Below are 14401 nucleotides of genomic sequence, written 5' to 3'. Positions count from 1 at the left end.
GATTGCAGATGAATTAGAGGCTGTATCAGTCCGTTCTCAAATTGATAGAACTACCTGAAGCTGGGTAGTGTACAAAGAAAAGAGGTTTAATTGCCTCACAGTTCCACAGGCCGTATGGGAGGCATAGCTGGAGAGACTTCGGGGAAGTTACAATCATGGTGGAAGGCAAGGGGGAAGCAGGCATGTCATATATGGCTGGAGCAGGAAGAAGAGAGAGCGAAGGGGGAGGTGCTACCTGCTTTTAAACAACCAAATCTTGTGAGAATTCTATCATGAGACAGCACTGGGGGTGGTGCTGAATCATTAGAAACTATTCCCATGACCCAGTCACCTGCCCCTGCCAGGCCCACCTCCAGCTTTGGGGATTACAGTTCCACATGAGATTTGGGTGGAGACACAGCTAAACCATATCAGAGAGCTAAGATTTCTTAGCTCTGCGAGGAAGGCAGAGTTTGTCTTTTACCTGTTTGGTCTCCCCGCCCGAGTGTTCTCCACTTTGTGGTTTTGTGCTCATCTGACAACACACCAGGGTCTGAGTCCGTGGCCTCGGCTGCCTCGTCACATCTCTGGTCTCCTCCAGAAAAGGAGGTCTCTACTTCTCTCTGAGAAGTGCTTTTCTCACCTGACATCAGCTCCAGGAAGCTAAGCCAAAAAGGTGTGTTTGACTCTCAAACAGTCGGTTAACTCACCTGGAAATGGAGTCAGGGAAGAAAACGTTCAGGAATAACTAGATCATTTATGAGATTGAAGAGTGTTGTGCATAAATGATCTCCGTAAACAGAATCCATTGCACTGTGGAAGATGCCCTGCTAGGCCTGACATACCTTTCCCATCCTGCAAAAAGAGTTCCTTCTCGCTGAGTAACTCCAGAGAAAGGAGCCATGACCTCCTTCTGCCCCTTCTGTCTAAAATCCCTCAAGGGAGACACTCCCAAGGGCAAGCACAGCAACTCTGGGTTCTCCCTGTGGGCATCTCACCCACCTGCCCTGTGGCTCCCTCTGGCCCAGCCACCATGTTCTTTGTTCTGCTCCTCCAGCCCAAGCCACAAGCTGCTTCCTGTGCCTGGAATGTTCACCTCACCTCCTCCTCATCCTTCTGATCTCCACTCACACACTGTTCACGCCAGAAAACCTGGATCTCAGAGTGCCCTCTGTGAGTACGCCCTCCTTCACAGACCTTGTTGGAGGGTGAAGTAGACAGTGGGGATCAGTAAATTATTAATAAGCACAGGAATCAATGTCTGTATTGCACACAGAGGAGCCCAAGGCAGGACCTGCCAAAAAATCAGGAAGGTTCACATTCTTCTGTGGGATGCAGGCTGGGGGTCGAGGCATGGGGGCATGTGGTTGCTACTGTTCACGTCATCCACATTTAACACTCTTGAGGCTGAAGGCTGCTTTAAGAGGCTGCAGCGTAGCAGGAAAAGATTGGTCCCCTGCTGCCATCTGGTGGTCATCTGGAACTTCTGCATCTCATTGACTCCGTTTCCTTATGTCAGTTTTTGCTGCAGCTATGTTACATAGCATCAAATAGCTGGAAGGAGGATCACCTCCCCTCTCCCCACCCCAGGCTGGAGTGCAATGGTGTGATCTCAGCTCACTGCAACCTCTGCCGCCTGGGTTCAAGTGATTGTCCTGCCTCAGCCTCCTGAGTAGCTGGGATTACAGGCACCGGCCACTACACCCAGCTAATTTTTGTATTTTTAGTAGAGATGGGACTTCTCTACTGATCGCGCTGATCTGGAACTTCTGACCTCGTGATCCGCTCACCTAGGCCTCCCAGAGTGCTGGGATTACAGGTGTGAGCTACCACACATGGCCAGAAGGAGGATATTGAACGCTCCTAACACAAATGAGAAATGTTTTAAGATGATGGATAAATTAACCCAGATCTGATCAGTATGCCTTATATATATAAAGCCATCACTATGTGTGATGGGAACTGTCTGTGAAATGGGAACAACCTTTGGCTTGCCGGGGGTCTTAGGATGACTGGGGAACGTCTGGCACGTAGTAGGTGCTCAACGTGTGTGCTTTCCCATGGCCATCTAAGGGTCCTCAGGGCTACCCTCCTGCCTGCCCTTCCCCCACAACACCTGCGACTGATCCCATGAACATATATGTTATTTGCCAATTAAATTTTAAATGTACAATGTACCAGCCATATGCAGCTGTAACCCCAGATAAAAATGTGAGGCAGGTGGCATTTGTCCTCAGCTTGGGATCTCTTTTCAGAACTCTGTGCCTTCCATTGTTTCTATCTTCAGGAGAAGTGAAATGATAAACTGAGGCACTAGAAAACTGATCTCCCTTCCAAGCATGTTAGGACAATAGGAAGACGACAGCAACTTAGCCAAAGGGTCACGTGTCCAGTGGTGGAATTCCAAGTGTGAGAGGGAAGATCCAGAGTAGAACCTTGTGGGAATTCAAACTCCATGGGCAGGAATGGGAATCCCTGGCAGGCAGCTCTTTCCCCTGCCTTTTGTACATTTCACTCTGCTGACAATGAGTTTGCTGTTCTTTCATTTCCACCTGCGGAATTTCTGGAGGAAATCTTGCTGATCATCACAGGGCTGAAGGACCTAGAAGCTGTAAACATGTGGATTAAAAAACACTTTGGGAAGCCAAGGCAGAAGGATCACTTGAGTGCAGGAGTTTTAGACCAGACTGAACAACATAGATGTTGTCTCCAGGAAAAAAAAAAAGAAATGTCATGGTTAGGCTTGGTGGTGTGTGCTTATAGTCCCAGTTAGTCAGGAGGCTGAGATCGGAGGATTTCAGCCCAGAAAGTTGAGGCTGCAATGGCTCAATTCTTCTTTTTTTTTTTTTTTTTTTTTTTTTTACCAGAGTTTTGCTCTGTCACCAGGCAGCAGGAGTGCAGTGGCACAATCTCAGCTCACTGCAACCTCCGCCTCCTGGGTTCAAGCAATTCTCCTGCCTCAGCCTTCCAAGTAGCTGGGACTACAGGTGTGCACCACCGTGCTCAGCTAATTTTTGTATTTTAGTAGAGACGGGGTTTTACTAGGTTGGCTAGGATGGTCTCAATCTCTTGACCTCATGATTCCCCCTGCCTCAGCCTCCCAAAGTGCTGGGATTACAGGCGTGAGCCACTGCTCCTGGCTCTCAATTCCGTTTTAAAGGGTAGTTAGGAGCAGATGATGGCATATTTTATCAAAGTCTGAGCAAGTGTCTGCAGGCAGGGCCTAGTGGTTGTGTTCCATCTCTTGACCTGCACACTGTGTTTCTATTTGTGCACCTATGGCTGTATTAAATTCTGAGCAGCAGCCCATGGTTCACTTAATAACGGCTGTCACCAAAAGCCCCCAAACCTCTCCGCCTGTGCAGAAACTAAGCCATGTAGCCACTGTTCGATATTTGTGTAATTGCTATTTTGGACTCGAAGAAAAATTTCTATGTATCCTTGTCCTTGTCACATTTCCACCTGTTCAATTCAACAGACCGTTCTAGGTGCATTTAAATAAAATCTAAAGCCTTTTCTAGAGCCTGCTGGCTCTGTCAACATCTCCAACTTCACCCCATGCTATTCAGCAGTAACTTTTTGCCTGATGAATAAGCAAGAACATTACATGCGGATCAGTAATTCTCAGCTTATGGGTAACCCTTATTCTCTCCCAAAGCCATAGGATGGTCGGGGGAGCTATGCAGAATCTTTCTCTCTCTCTCTCTCTCTCTCTCTCTTTCTCTCTCTCTCTCCCCCACCTTCCTCCCTCCCTCCCTCCCTCCCTTCCTCCCTCTTTTTTGTCTGGAGACAGGGTCTTGTTCTCTCACCCAGCTAGAGCGCAGTAGGATGCCCATAGCTTACTGCAGCCTCAAACTCCTGGACTCAAGTGATCTTCCTGCCTCAGCCTCCCAAATAGCTGGGACTATACAGGCACACTAAGTTTTATTATTATTTGTAGAGACAGGGTCTCACTGTGTTTCCCAGGCTGGTGTCAGATTCCTGGGATCAAGCAGTCTTCCCTCATCAGTCTCCCAACAGTGCTAGGATTACAGACGTGAGCCACCAGATGCACCCCTGGAATTTTCATCTCTAACAAAAGGTCTCATGCTACCAAAGAAGGTAGAGAAATTCTGCTTGGGCATCTTTTTGAAGTTCTGTCAATACTTCCCATGTCCAGGCTCTCAGACGCTGGCACTATGGGAATGCCCTGGCCTGGGGTTTTGTCATTTCAGATGTACTCCGAGTTCTCTGCGGCCTCTGTTGATTTCCCCGGCAGAACTGACCCCTCCGTCTCCGGAGACCACAGCTGTACCTCAGAGGTTCTTAACCTGATGTGATTTTGCCCCCACCATCACCCACAGGGGACATTTCAACAGTGTCTATGATGTTTTTGGTTCTCACAGCTGGGGTGATGGGGTGCTACCAACGTCTAGTCCAGGCGTCCCCAAACTACGGCCCTCGGGCCGCATGCGGCCCCCTGAGGCCATTTATCTGGCCCCCCGCCGCACTTCAGGAAGGGGCACCTCTTTCATTGGTGGTCAGTGAGAGGAGCACAGTATGTGGCGGCCCTCCAGCAGTCTGAGGGACAGTGAACTGGCCCCCTGTGTAAAAAGTTTGGGGACGCCTGTCTAGTCCATAGAGCCCAGGGGGCTACAGGACAGCCCCCCACTCCCACAGCAAGGAATGAGCTGGCTCAGGGCATCAGGTGTGCCCAGGTTGAGCGGCTCTGCCCTAATTCCACACCTTATCCGTTGGGTTTTTACATCTCTTTCACTCAGAGCCCTATGAGGACAGCCACCCCATTGTTTACTCTGTCTTAACAGGATCAGGATTACTAATTCCAAGATGACCCAGATGATGAGTTACTGTGAAGACAGACTTTCATATGACTGATTTAGCTGTATTTTTTTATTTTAAAAAAGTACTCAGTGATTAGTTTGATTAGAAGGAATATCTTGGGTGTATCCCAGGTCCCAAATATCCATGTCAGTTTTCTCATGTACAAATACCTCTTTCAGATTGTTTACCTGTTTTTAAAGAATGACATTTGCTGTGGACTAAATGTTTGTATCTCCCTCAACTTCTTAGGTTGAAATCCAAACTCTCAGTGTGATGGTAATAGATGTGGCCTTTAGGGGTAATTAGGTCATGAGGGAGGAGCCCTCAGGTGTGGGATTAGTTAGCCTTTATGAACACGATACTGAGCATTCCCTTGCCCCCTCCACCATGTGAGGACACAGTGAGTAGACAGACACGTGTGAACCAGGAAGTGGGCCCTCACCAGACAAGAAATCTGCCAGCACAAGCCTTGGTGTCTTGATTTTGGATTTTTAGTTTCCAGAACTGTGAGAAATCTTTTTCTCAGTCCATTTTCTATAAAGTATAACATAGATAAAAGTACAGTGCATGGATGCCAAGTGCCTTGTAGATTCTAAAATCCCACGTAGCTATGAGGTATGTTGTTTTTTATATGAACCAGTTTTTCAATCCGGTTTCTATAAAGTATAACATACATAGAAGTGTACAACCCAGTTTTCACAAAGTACACGTATCTGGTGTACCTCCCACACTACATCAAGAAATAGAAAGTTACCAAAATCCCCATGCCACCTCCGAGAGACTTCACAAGTAACTGATTTCCTTGCTAGTGAGTCTATAACCATATATTAGTTAGATTTGTTTTCTACCTGAATTAAGTGTGTTTTTGTGTTTTGCTTTTTTCACCTAATTATGGTTCTGAGATCAACATCTAAGGTGTTGGTTTTATCCATAGTTTATTTCTCATTGTTGTACAGTATTTCATTGAAGATATCATCATTAATCTATTTTACTGCTAATAAGGCCTTGGCTTGCTTCTAGTTTGGCACTATTACTAACTTCTTTGAACATTGTTGTATATATTTTTGGTGCATATATGGTTGCATTTTTGCTGGGTCTATCATTAGGAGAGGAATTGCCGAACCATAGAATTTCCAAAAAGGCAGCACCAGTTTATACTCCAGTGTATGAGACTTTAAATTACTTCACTTCCAAGCATTCAGTATCATCAGTATTTAATTTTAGCTACTCTGGTAGCTGTGTGGGTACTACTCACTGTAGGTTTTTGGTTTTGTTCCTTGCTCGTTTCCTTTTTAAAGAATTATATTGGTTATCTATTGCTGTGAAACAAATTACTGCGAACTTAGTGGCTTAAAACAACTCAGTTTATATTGGTTAGGAATCCATATAAGCTTAGCAGCGTTACCTGCTTTAAAAATCGGCCACAAAAAGGCTTTCGTTGAAACTGGAGTCTCTCCAGGAATCTAGACTGGGGTAGGATCTGCTTCCAAGCTCAAGTGGTTGATGGTAGGGGTTTTGTTCCTTGTGGGCTGTTGACCAGAGGCCATCTTCAGTTCCTTTCCCCATGGACCTCCCCAATATAGCAAGTGGCATCATCAAAGCCAGCGGGGCATAGAGTGAGCCAGCAAGAGGGCAGTTACAAACTTGGAACTGTGATCCCCTTAACATCAAGGTAACATTTGATTAGAAACAAGTTTCTCAAGAAGGGAGGGTTACTCAAGGCTGTTACTACGAGTAGGTGGGATCACTGCAGGGGCATCTTAAACTTTGCTCACTACATTGAATAACATTGATATACAATAAACTGCACATATGTATAGGGTATGATTTCCCAAGTTTTGACACCCACAAAAGTATCATGACAATAAAGGTAGCAAACATACTCTTGACTTCCAAAATTTCTCTCATGTTCCCTTCTAATCCCCCTTCCCATCCCCCCTTTCCCAAACACTGGTCTGCTTTTTGTCACTGCGGGTGAGTTAGAGTGTTCCCGATTTTTCAATACTGGAATATTGGACCCTGTATTATTTTTTGTGGCTTCTTTCATTTTAATTGTTTCAAATTCATCCATGTTATATAAATAGTTCATTTCTTTTTATGGCTAAGTAGTAGTTCATTGCAGAGACATACCATAATTTGTTTATCCACTTACCTGTTAATAAACATGGATTATTTCAGGGTTTTGGTTATGACAAAGGTACTGTGAACATTTGTGGAGAAGTATTTGCATGGTAATATGCTTTCACTCCTCTTGGGCAAATGCTTAGGTATGACATGTCTGGACCACATGGGAACTCTGTTTAGTATTTTGAGGCGCTACCAGACTACTTTCCAAAGTTGTTGGATTAAATACGTTTTACATTCCTGTCATCAGTCTGAGATTGCCTGTTCCTCTACAACCTCATCAACACTTGATATGGTCAGTCCTTTGGAATCTTAGCCATTCTAGAGTAAGCGTTTAGTAATTCAATGTCACTTTGATTTTCATATTTCCTAAATTACTAATGATCAGAGCCTCTCTCTGGTGCTTATTTGCCATCCACCTATTTTCTTTGGTAAGGGGTCTGTTAAAATCACTGATGTTATTTTATTGAGTTTTAAAACTTATTTATATATGTTCTTTTTTTAATATCAGATATAAGCTTTGAAAACATTTTCTCCCAGTCTGTAGCTTGTCTTTTACATATTTTTTTCGTTTTTGAGACCCAGTCTTGCTTTGTTGCCCATGCTGGAGTGCAGTGGTACAATCTCAACTCACTGCAACCTCTACCTCCTGGGTTCAATTCATTCTTGTACCTCAGCCTCCTGAGTATTTGGAAATACAGGCATGCATCACCACACCCAGCTAATTTTTATATTTTTAGTAGAGACAGGGTTTTGTCATGTTGGCCAAGCTGGTCTTGAACTCCTGGACTCAAATGATCCTCCTGCCTTAGCCTCCCAAAGTGCTGAGATTACAGGCATGCACCACCACGCCCAGCCTTCCATTCTTTTAATGTTGTCTTTTGAAGGATAAAAGTTTTAATTTTAATCAAGTTCAATTTATCAATTCTTTCTTTTAGACATTGTATTTTTGAGATCATAAGAAATGATTAATTCTTGATCAAAAATAATTATGCCTACATTTTCTTCTGTAAGATTTATAGGTTTAAGTTTTACATTTAGGACTATGATCAATTCTGCATTTTTTTAAATATGGTGTGACGTATGAATGAAAGTCCATATTTTGCGTGTAGATATCCAATTGTTTCAGGATTGTTTGTTGAAAAGGCTGTCTTTTCGGGCCGGGCGCGGTGGCTCAAGCCTGTAATCCCAGCACTTTGGGAGGCCGAGGCGGGTGGATCACGAGGTCGAGAGATCGAGACCATCCTGGTCAACATGGTGAAACGCCGTCTCTACTAAAAATACAAAAAATTAGCTGGGCATGGTGGCACGTGCCTGTAATCCCAGCTACTCAGGAGGCTGAGGCAGGAGAATTGCCTGAACCCAGGAGGCGGAGGTTGCGGTGAGCCGAGATCGCGCCATTGCACTCCAGCCTGGGTAACAAGAGCAAAACTCCGTCTCAAAAAAAAAAAAAAAAAAAAAAAAAAAAAGAAAAGGCTGTCTTTTCTCCATAGAATTGCCTTTGGTCTTTGTCAAATCAATTGAACATATATATATATCTGTGGTTCTATTTCTGAATTTCTTTCTTCCCCATTGCTCTGTTTGTCTAGCATTACATCAGTGCCTTACTCTTGTTTCCTGTAGCTTTGTAATAAAAGTTGTTTTGGCAATTCTAGGTCTTTTGAATTTCAATATGAATTTTTAATTTGTCAGTTTATATGATAAAGTGTGCTGGAATTTTTATCGAGATTCTCTTGAATCTGTAGATCAGTTTGGGGTGAGCTGACATCTTAACCTATTAGGTCTTTTGACCCATAAACAAGATGTGTGTCTCTCCATTTATTTAGATGTTCCTTCATTTCTCTTAGCAATGTTTTTATAGTTTTTTAGTTTATAGGACTTCCATATTTTTCATCAGATTTATCCCTAAGTATTTCATATGCACTGATGCTGTTATAAATGGTATTTCTAAAAGTTTGACTAATTTCTAATTGTATTTAGAAATGCAATCTATGGCCGGGCACAGTGGCTCATGCCTGTAATCCCAGCACTTTGGGTGGCTGAGGCGGGCAGACCATTTGAGGTCAGGAATTTGAGACCAGCCTGGCAAACGTGGCGAAACCCTGTCTCTACTAAAAGTACAAAAATTACCCAGGCATAGTGGTGTGCACCTGTACTTCCAGCTACTTGAGAGGCTGAGAAGGAGAATCGCTTGAACCTGGGAGGCAGAGATTGAAGTAAGCCAAGATTGAGCCACTGCACTCCAGCCAGGGCAACAGAGTGAGACACAGTCTCAAGAAAAAGAAAAAGCTCACACCTGCAATCCCAGCACTTTGGGAGGCCAAGGTGGGCAAATCATGAGGTCAAGAGGTCAAGACCATCCTGGCCAATATGGCGAAACCTGCCTCTACTAAAAATTCAAAAATTAGCCAGGTGTGGTGGTGTACGACTGTAGTCCCAGCTACTTGGGAGGCTGAAGCCAAAGAATCACTTGAGGCAGAGGTGGCAGCAAGCCATGATCACACCACTGCACTCCAGCCTGATGGTGACAGAGCGAGACACCATCTCAAAATTTAAAAAAAATTACAATCTATGTTTGCATATCAGCTTTTTATCCTGCAACTTAGCTAATTATATTTATTAGTTCTAAGAGCATTTTGTAGATGCATTTGATTTTCTACACAGTCAAGCATGTTTTCAGATAAAAACTCTTTTTACCTCGTCCTTTCCAGTCTGGATGGTGTTTTTCCTCTTATCTCATTGCAATGACTAGAGCCCTCAGTACACTGGGAAGGAGAAGTGGTACAAGTGAACATTCCTCTCTTGTTCTTGATCTAAGGGAGAAGGTATTCAGTCTTTCACCATTAGATATGTTGGCTGTAAGTTTTTTCCTAATGTTCTTTATCAGGTTGAAAATGTTCCCTTATATTTCTAGTTTGCTGAGAGATTTTACAGGAATGGATGTTGGATTCTTCCAAATAACTTTTTAATATCTCTTGAAATGTTAATATGGTTTTTCTCTTTTAATTTGTTAATACAGTAAATTATATTAAATTTTTTTACGTTAAACCCGCCTTGCATTTTTGGGATAAACCTCACTTGAACATGGCATATAATTTTATATATATAGCTTGATTCAATTTGCTATTATTTTGTTGGACACTTGGGGGTATAAGTTCATGAGGAATGGTCTGTTGTATTGTTATTATATGCTTTTCTGGTTGTGGTATTGTTTCAGGGTAATAGTGGCCTCTAAAATGCATTGGGAAGTATACTTACTTTTTCTATTTTCTGGAAACTCTGGAAATAACTTGGATCAAATGGTTTTATTATTTTCTTGAATGTTTCGTAGAATTCACCAGTGAAACTATCTGAACCTAGACTTTTCTTTGTTTAATGGTTTTAAACTACAGCTTCAATTTCTGTATAGATTCAGGGCTATTCAGGTTATTCACTTCTTCAGTAATGTTTTGTTGTGTTTTGAGACAGAGTCTCTCTCTGCCGCCCAGGTTGGAGTGCAGTGGCACATCTCAGCTCACTGTAAACTCTGCCTCGTGGGTTTAACCAATCCTTCTGCCTCAGCCTCCCAAGTAGTTGGGATTACAGACGTGCACCACCATGCCTGGCTAATTTTTGTATTTTTAGTAGAGACAAGTTTCACTATGTTGGCCAGCCTTGTCTAAAACTCCCGACCTCAGGTGATCTACCCGCCTTGGCCTCCCAGAGTGCTGGGATTATAGATGTAAGCCACTGAGCCTGGCCTCTTGAGTAATCTTTAGTAGATTATTTTTCAGGGAATATTTTCATTTCCCTTAAGTTGTCCAATTTATTGGCATAAAGTTGCTCATATTTCCTTATTTCCTTTTAATACCTGTAGAATATGTACCAGTATCAACTCTCGTGTCCCTGGTATTGATACTTTGTATCGTCTCTTTTTTTCCTACATGGGATTGGCATTAGCAGTTACCCTTCTTTTGTTTCTGCTCTCAGGGGTTTACAGCTTTCAAGAATTTGGATTCTTCCAAATAACTTTTCAATAGACATCTCTTGAAAAGTTGTCTTACGGTTTTTCTCTTTTAATTTGTTAATACAGTAAATTATATTGATTTTTTTTAATGTTAAACCCATCTTGCATTTTTTGGGATAAACCTCACTTGACCATGGCATATAACTCTTTTTATATACATTGCTTGATTTAATTTGTATTATTTTGTTGGACTCTTGAGGGTATAAGTTCATGAGTAATGGTCTGTAGTTTTCTTATATCTTTTTCTCATTTTGGTATCATTTCAGGTAATGGTGGCATTACCGTTACCTTTATACTTAATGTATAGCATTAAGTATAAAGTTTGCTATAGGTTATATGGTAAAATAATCTTCATAAGATTATATTCTATTATCAGATTATATTGTCAATTTGCTCAGTTTTTTCTTCCACCTTATGAATATGAAATCTTATTAAATGCTTTTTCCATATCTATTGAGATGACCACCTGATTTTTCCCCTTTTTTCTGTTAATGTGATCAATGACATTGATTAGGCATAGTTATTAATATGGTACACTGACAAAGGAGTATATATTACAGTGGTTAAGAACAGAGCTCCGGGTCAGGCGCAGTGGCTCATGCCTGTAATCCCAGCCCTTTGGGAGGCCAAGGCAGGCGGATGATGAGGTCAGGTGTTTGAGACCAGCCCGGCCAATATGGTGAAACCCCATCTCTACTAATAATACAAAAATTAGTTGGGTGTGGTGGGTGCATGTAGTCCCAGCCTTTCAGGAGGATGAGGCAGGAGAATCACTTGAACCCGGGAGACAGAAGTTGCAGTGAGCCGAGATCACGCCACTGCACTTCCAGCCTGGGTGACAGAGTGAGACTCTGTCTTAAAAAACAACAACAAACAAACAAACAAACAAAAAACAGAGCTCCAGTGACAGGCTGCCCAGATATAACATGGTTATACCACCTACCAGCTTCCAAGCCTTGGATACTTTTTGAAACTCTCTGTTCCTAAGATTCCTTCCTCTCTAGAAGGGATATAAATCATAGTCTGTCTCATGAAATTGTTTTGAGCCTAAATCGGGTCATATGTGCAAAGAGCTTAAAATGTCTGTCACTTAGTGCTCGGTAATGCTTGCTATTTTTATTATTAGATCCTGGCCTAGATTATTAAAACCCAACAGCAAAAAGAACTGTCCTGAGATTTAAGCAAGAAGGGCCCAGGCCTCTACTTTAGAGGGCTCCACGGGGCCCTGCTTAGGTGGCACTGCCCCTACAGATGAGGCATCTTCAGGGCCCGATACCTGCAAGAGGGTCCCCGCACGTGGAGCATGGCCATTGTAAGCACACACATTGCAAGTGTGAGGACACACGCGTGGTCCAGACACCTGTCCACTTACACTGGCCACGTTCCACCTGCAGGGGCCCTGGAACTCTGCCCAAATGCCCCAAACCTGCCCTCTGGGACTGCAAGGGCTTTCCACCCTAGGTCCAATGTCTATATGGTAGAGAGCTCTGGAGTACAGACTTCTAGGCTGGAGAGGTTTCCAAGGGATGGCTGTTTATGGTAGGATGTTGACGGAATTTATGAAAATAGACTTATCCAGGCGGAAGCATAACATAGATTTTGTTTAGCAGTACGTCAGCTTGATGTGTAACTTTTCTATATGTAGACATGCGGTATGTATACGTCCAGTTGTACTGTTGTCTTGAGCCCTGCCAAAGCCAGCTTCCCAGCCACACTGGCATCCCAGGTCATCTTACTTCGGGGAGTTCAACCTGCTGCCTTCTCTTGGCTTGGACTGTGACACACACGTGCTTATCTCCAGGCTGAAGACCTGATGTCCCCAGATGTGTTGATTCATTGTTTGGGAAGCAGGAGGAGAGGGGTGACAGTAGCTGTGGGAAGGGGGTCTTCCTGGGATCACTGTGAGGACACCTTGAAGAGCAGGGCTGCCATGGAGGCTTTGATTAGCTCTGCAGCAGAGAGCTCGCCTTGTCTGCCAGGCTGCAGCCCTCTTGCAGGCATAGGGGTCAGGGCATCAGCAGGAAGTAGACCATACACCCAGAGCATCAGCATGGGTGAGATTAAGAAAAGGAGCATTGGCTGGGCAAGGTGGCACGTGCCTGTAATCCCAGCACTTTGGGAAGGTGATGCAGGTAAATCACCTGAGACCAGGTCTTCAAGACCAGCTTAGTTAACATGGCAAAAACCCATCTCTACTAAATACACAAATTAGCTGAGCATGGCAGTGAGTACCTGTAATCTCAGCTACTGGGAAGGCTGAGGCAGGAGAATTGCTTGAACCTGGGAGGCAGAGGTTGCAGTGGGCGGAGATTTATTTCAAAAAATTTTTTAAAAAGATAGAAGGAGTGCAGGGCTGGGTGTCGTGGCTCATGTCTGTAATCCCAGCACTCTGGGAGGCCGAGGCAGGCAGATCACAAGGTCAAGACATCAAGACCAGCCTGGCCAACATGGTAAAACCCTGTGTCTACTAAAAATACAAAATTAGCCAGGTGTGGTGGCACACGCCTGTAGTCCCATTAACTTGGGGGCTGAGGCAGGATACTCACTTGAACCAGAAGGCGGAGGTTGCAGTGAGCCAAGACGACGCCACTGCACTCCAGCCTGGGTGACAGACCGAAACTTTGACTGTCTCAGGAGGAAAAAAAAAATTTAAAAAGGTGCAAGGCCCAAAGGGACCGGGAGCAAGAGCATCATGCAGATCCTCCAGGGCCACCTGCACCAACTCGGGGCCCTGAGACTCACCCTTCAGAGTCCTGTACAGCTGGGGGCTGAGGGGCAGCTGACCCAAGAATACTCCCTCAGCAGTAGGGCAGAAGCTGAAGACAGCACTTAGAAACGGGAGTGCAGGGAGTGTTTCTAATTGTATGCAGCCTCAGCATCCAGTTTTTAATGTAAGTTTACCTTTCATCTACCAGGAGCAGAGCTCAGTTGCCCTGACGGGGTTTCCAGTAAGAACTCTGCCCCACCCAAATGGCTCCAGCCGGTGGCGGTGGCCAGAGATAAGAACTTGGAGGCGCCTCTCCCCTCCCCCTGCAGCAGGTGAGGCTACCTGCTTGTGAGGTCGCAGGGTGGCGTCCTAGAAGTTAGGCCTGCCTGCCTTAAACCCACCAAGAAAAGATCCCCATGGGAAACCTGTCTGGAAAATCCCCTGGACACAACAAAGGCCTTGCTCAGATAAGGGGGTCTCTTTCCCTGTCTGCTCCCCCTGGCCTTCGTGTGTGTGCATGTGCATGTGTGTGTGGGTGCATGTGTGTGTGTGCATGCAACCTCCAAGTGTGCCAAGTGCCCCCAACCCCAGGGTCTGTAAGAACTAAAAACTCCAATGTTCACATTGTCACTGAAGTCTCATTGAAGCCCTGCCCACAGTCCAACCCCTTTTGGTCGGGCAGCCCCAGGGGGACCCGCACAGGTGGATCTCCAGCTGTGCTCTGCTGTCCTGGCCTCTGTTGGCTGCTCGGGACAGAGGCTGCC

This window comes from Saimiri boliviensis, chromosome 8 (genome assembly GCF_048565385.1).
Source record: "Saimiri boliviensis isolate mSaiBol1 chromosome 8, mSaiBol1.pri, whole genome shotgun sequence".
Lineage (NCBI taxonomy): Eukaryota > Metazoa > Chordata > Mammalia > Primates > Cebidae > Saimiri > Saimiri boliviensis.
Note: the sequence above shows the minus strand (reverse complement) of the source record.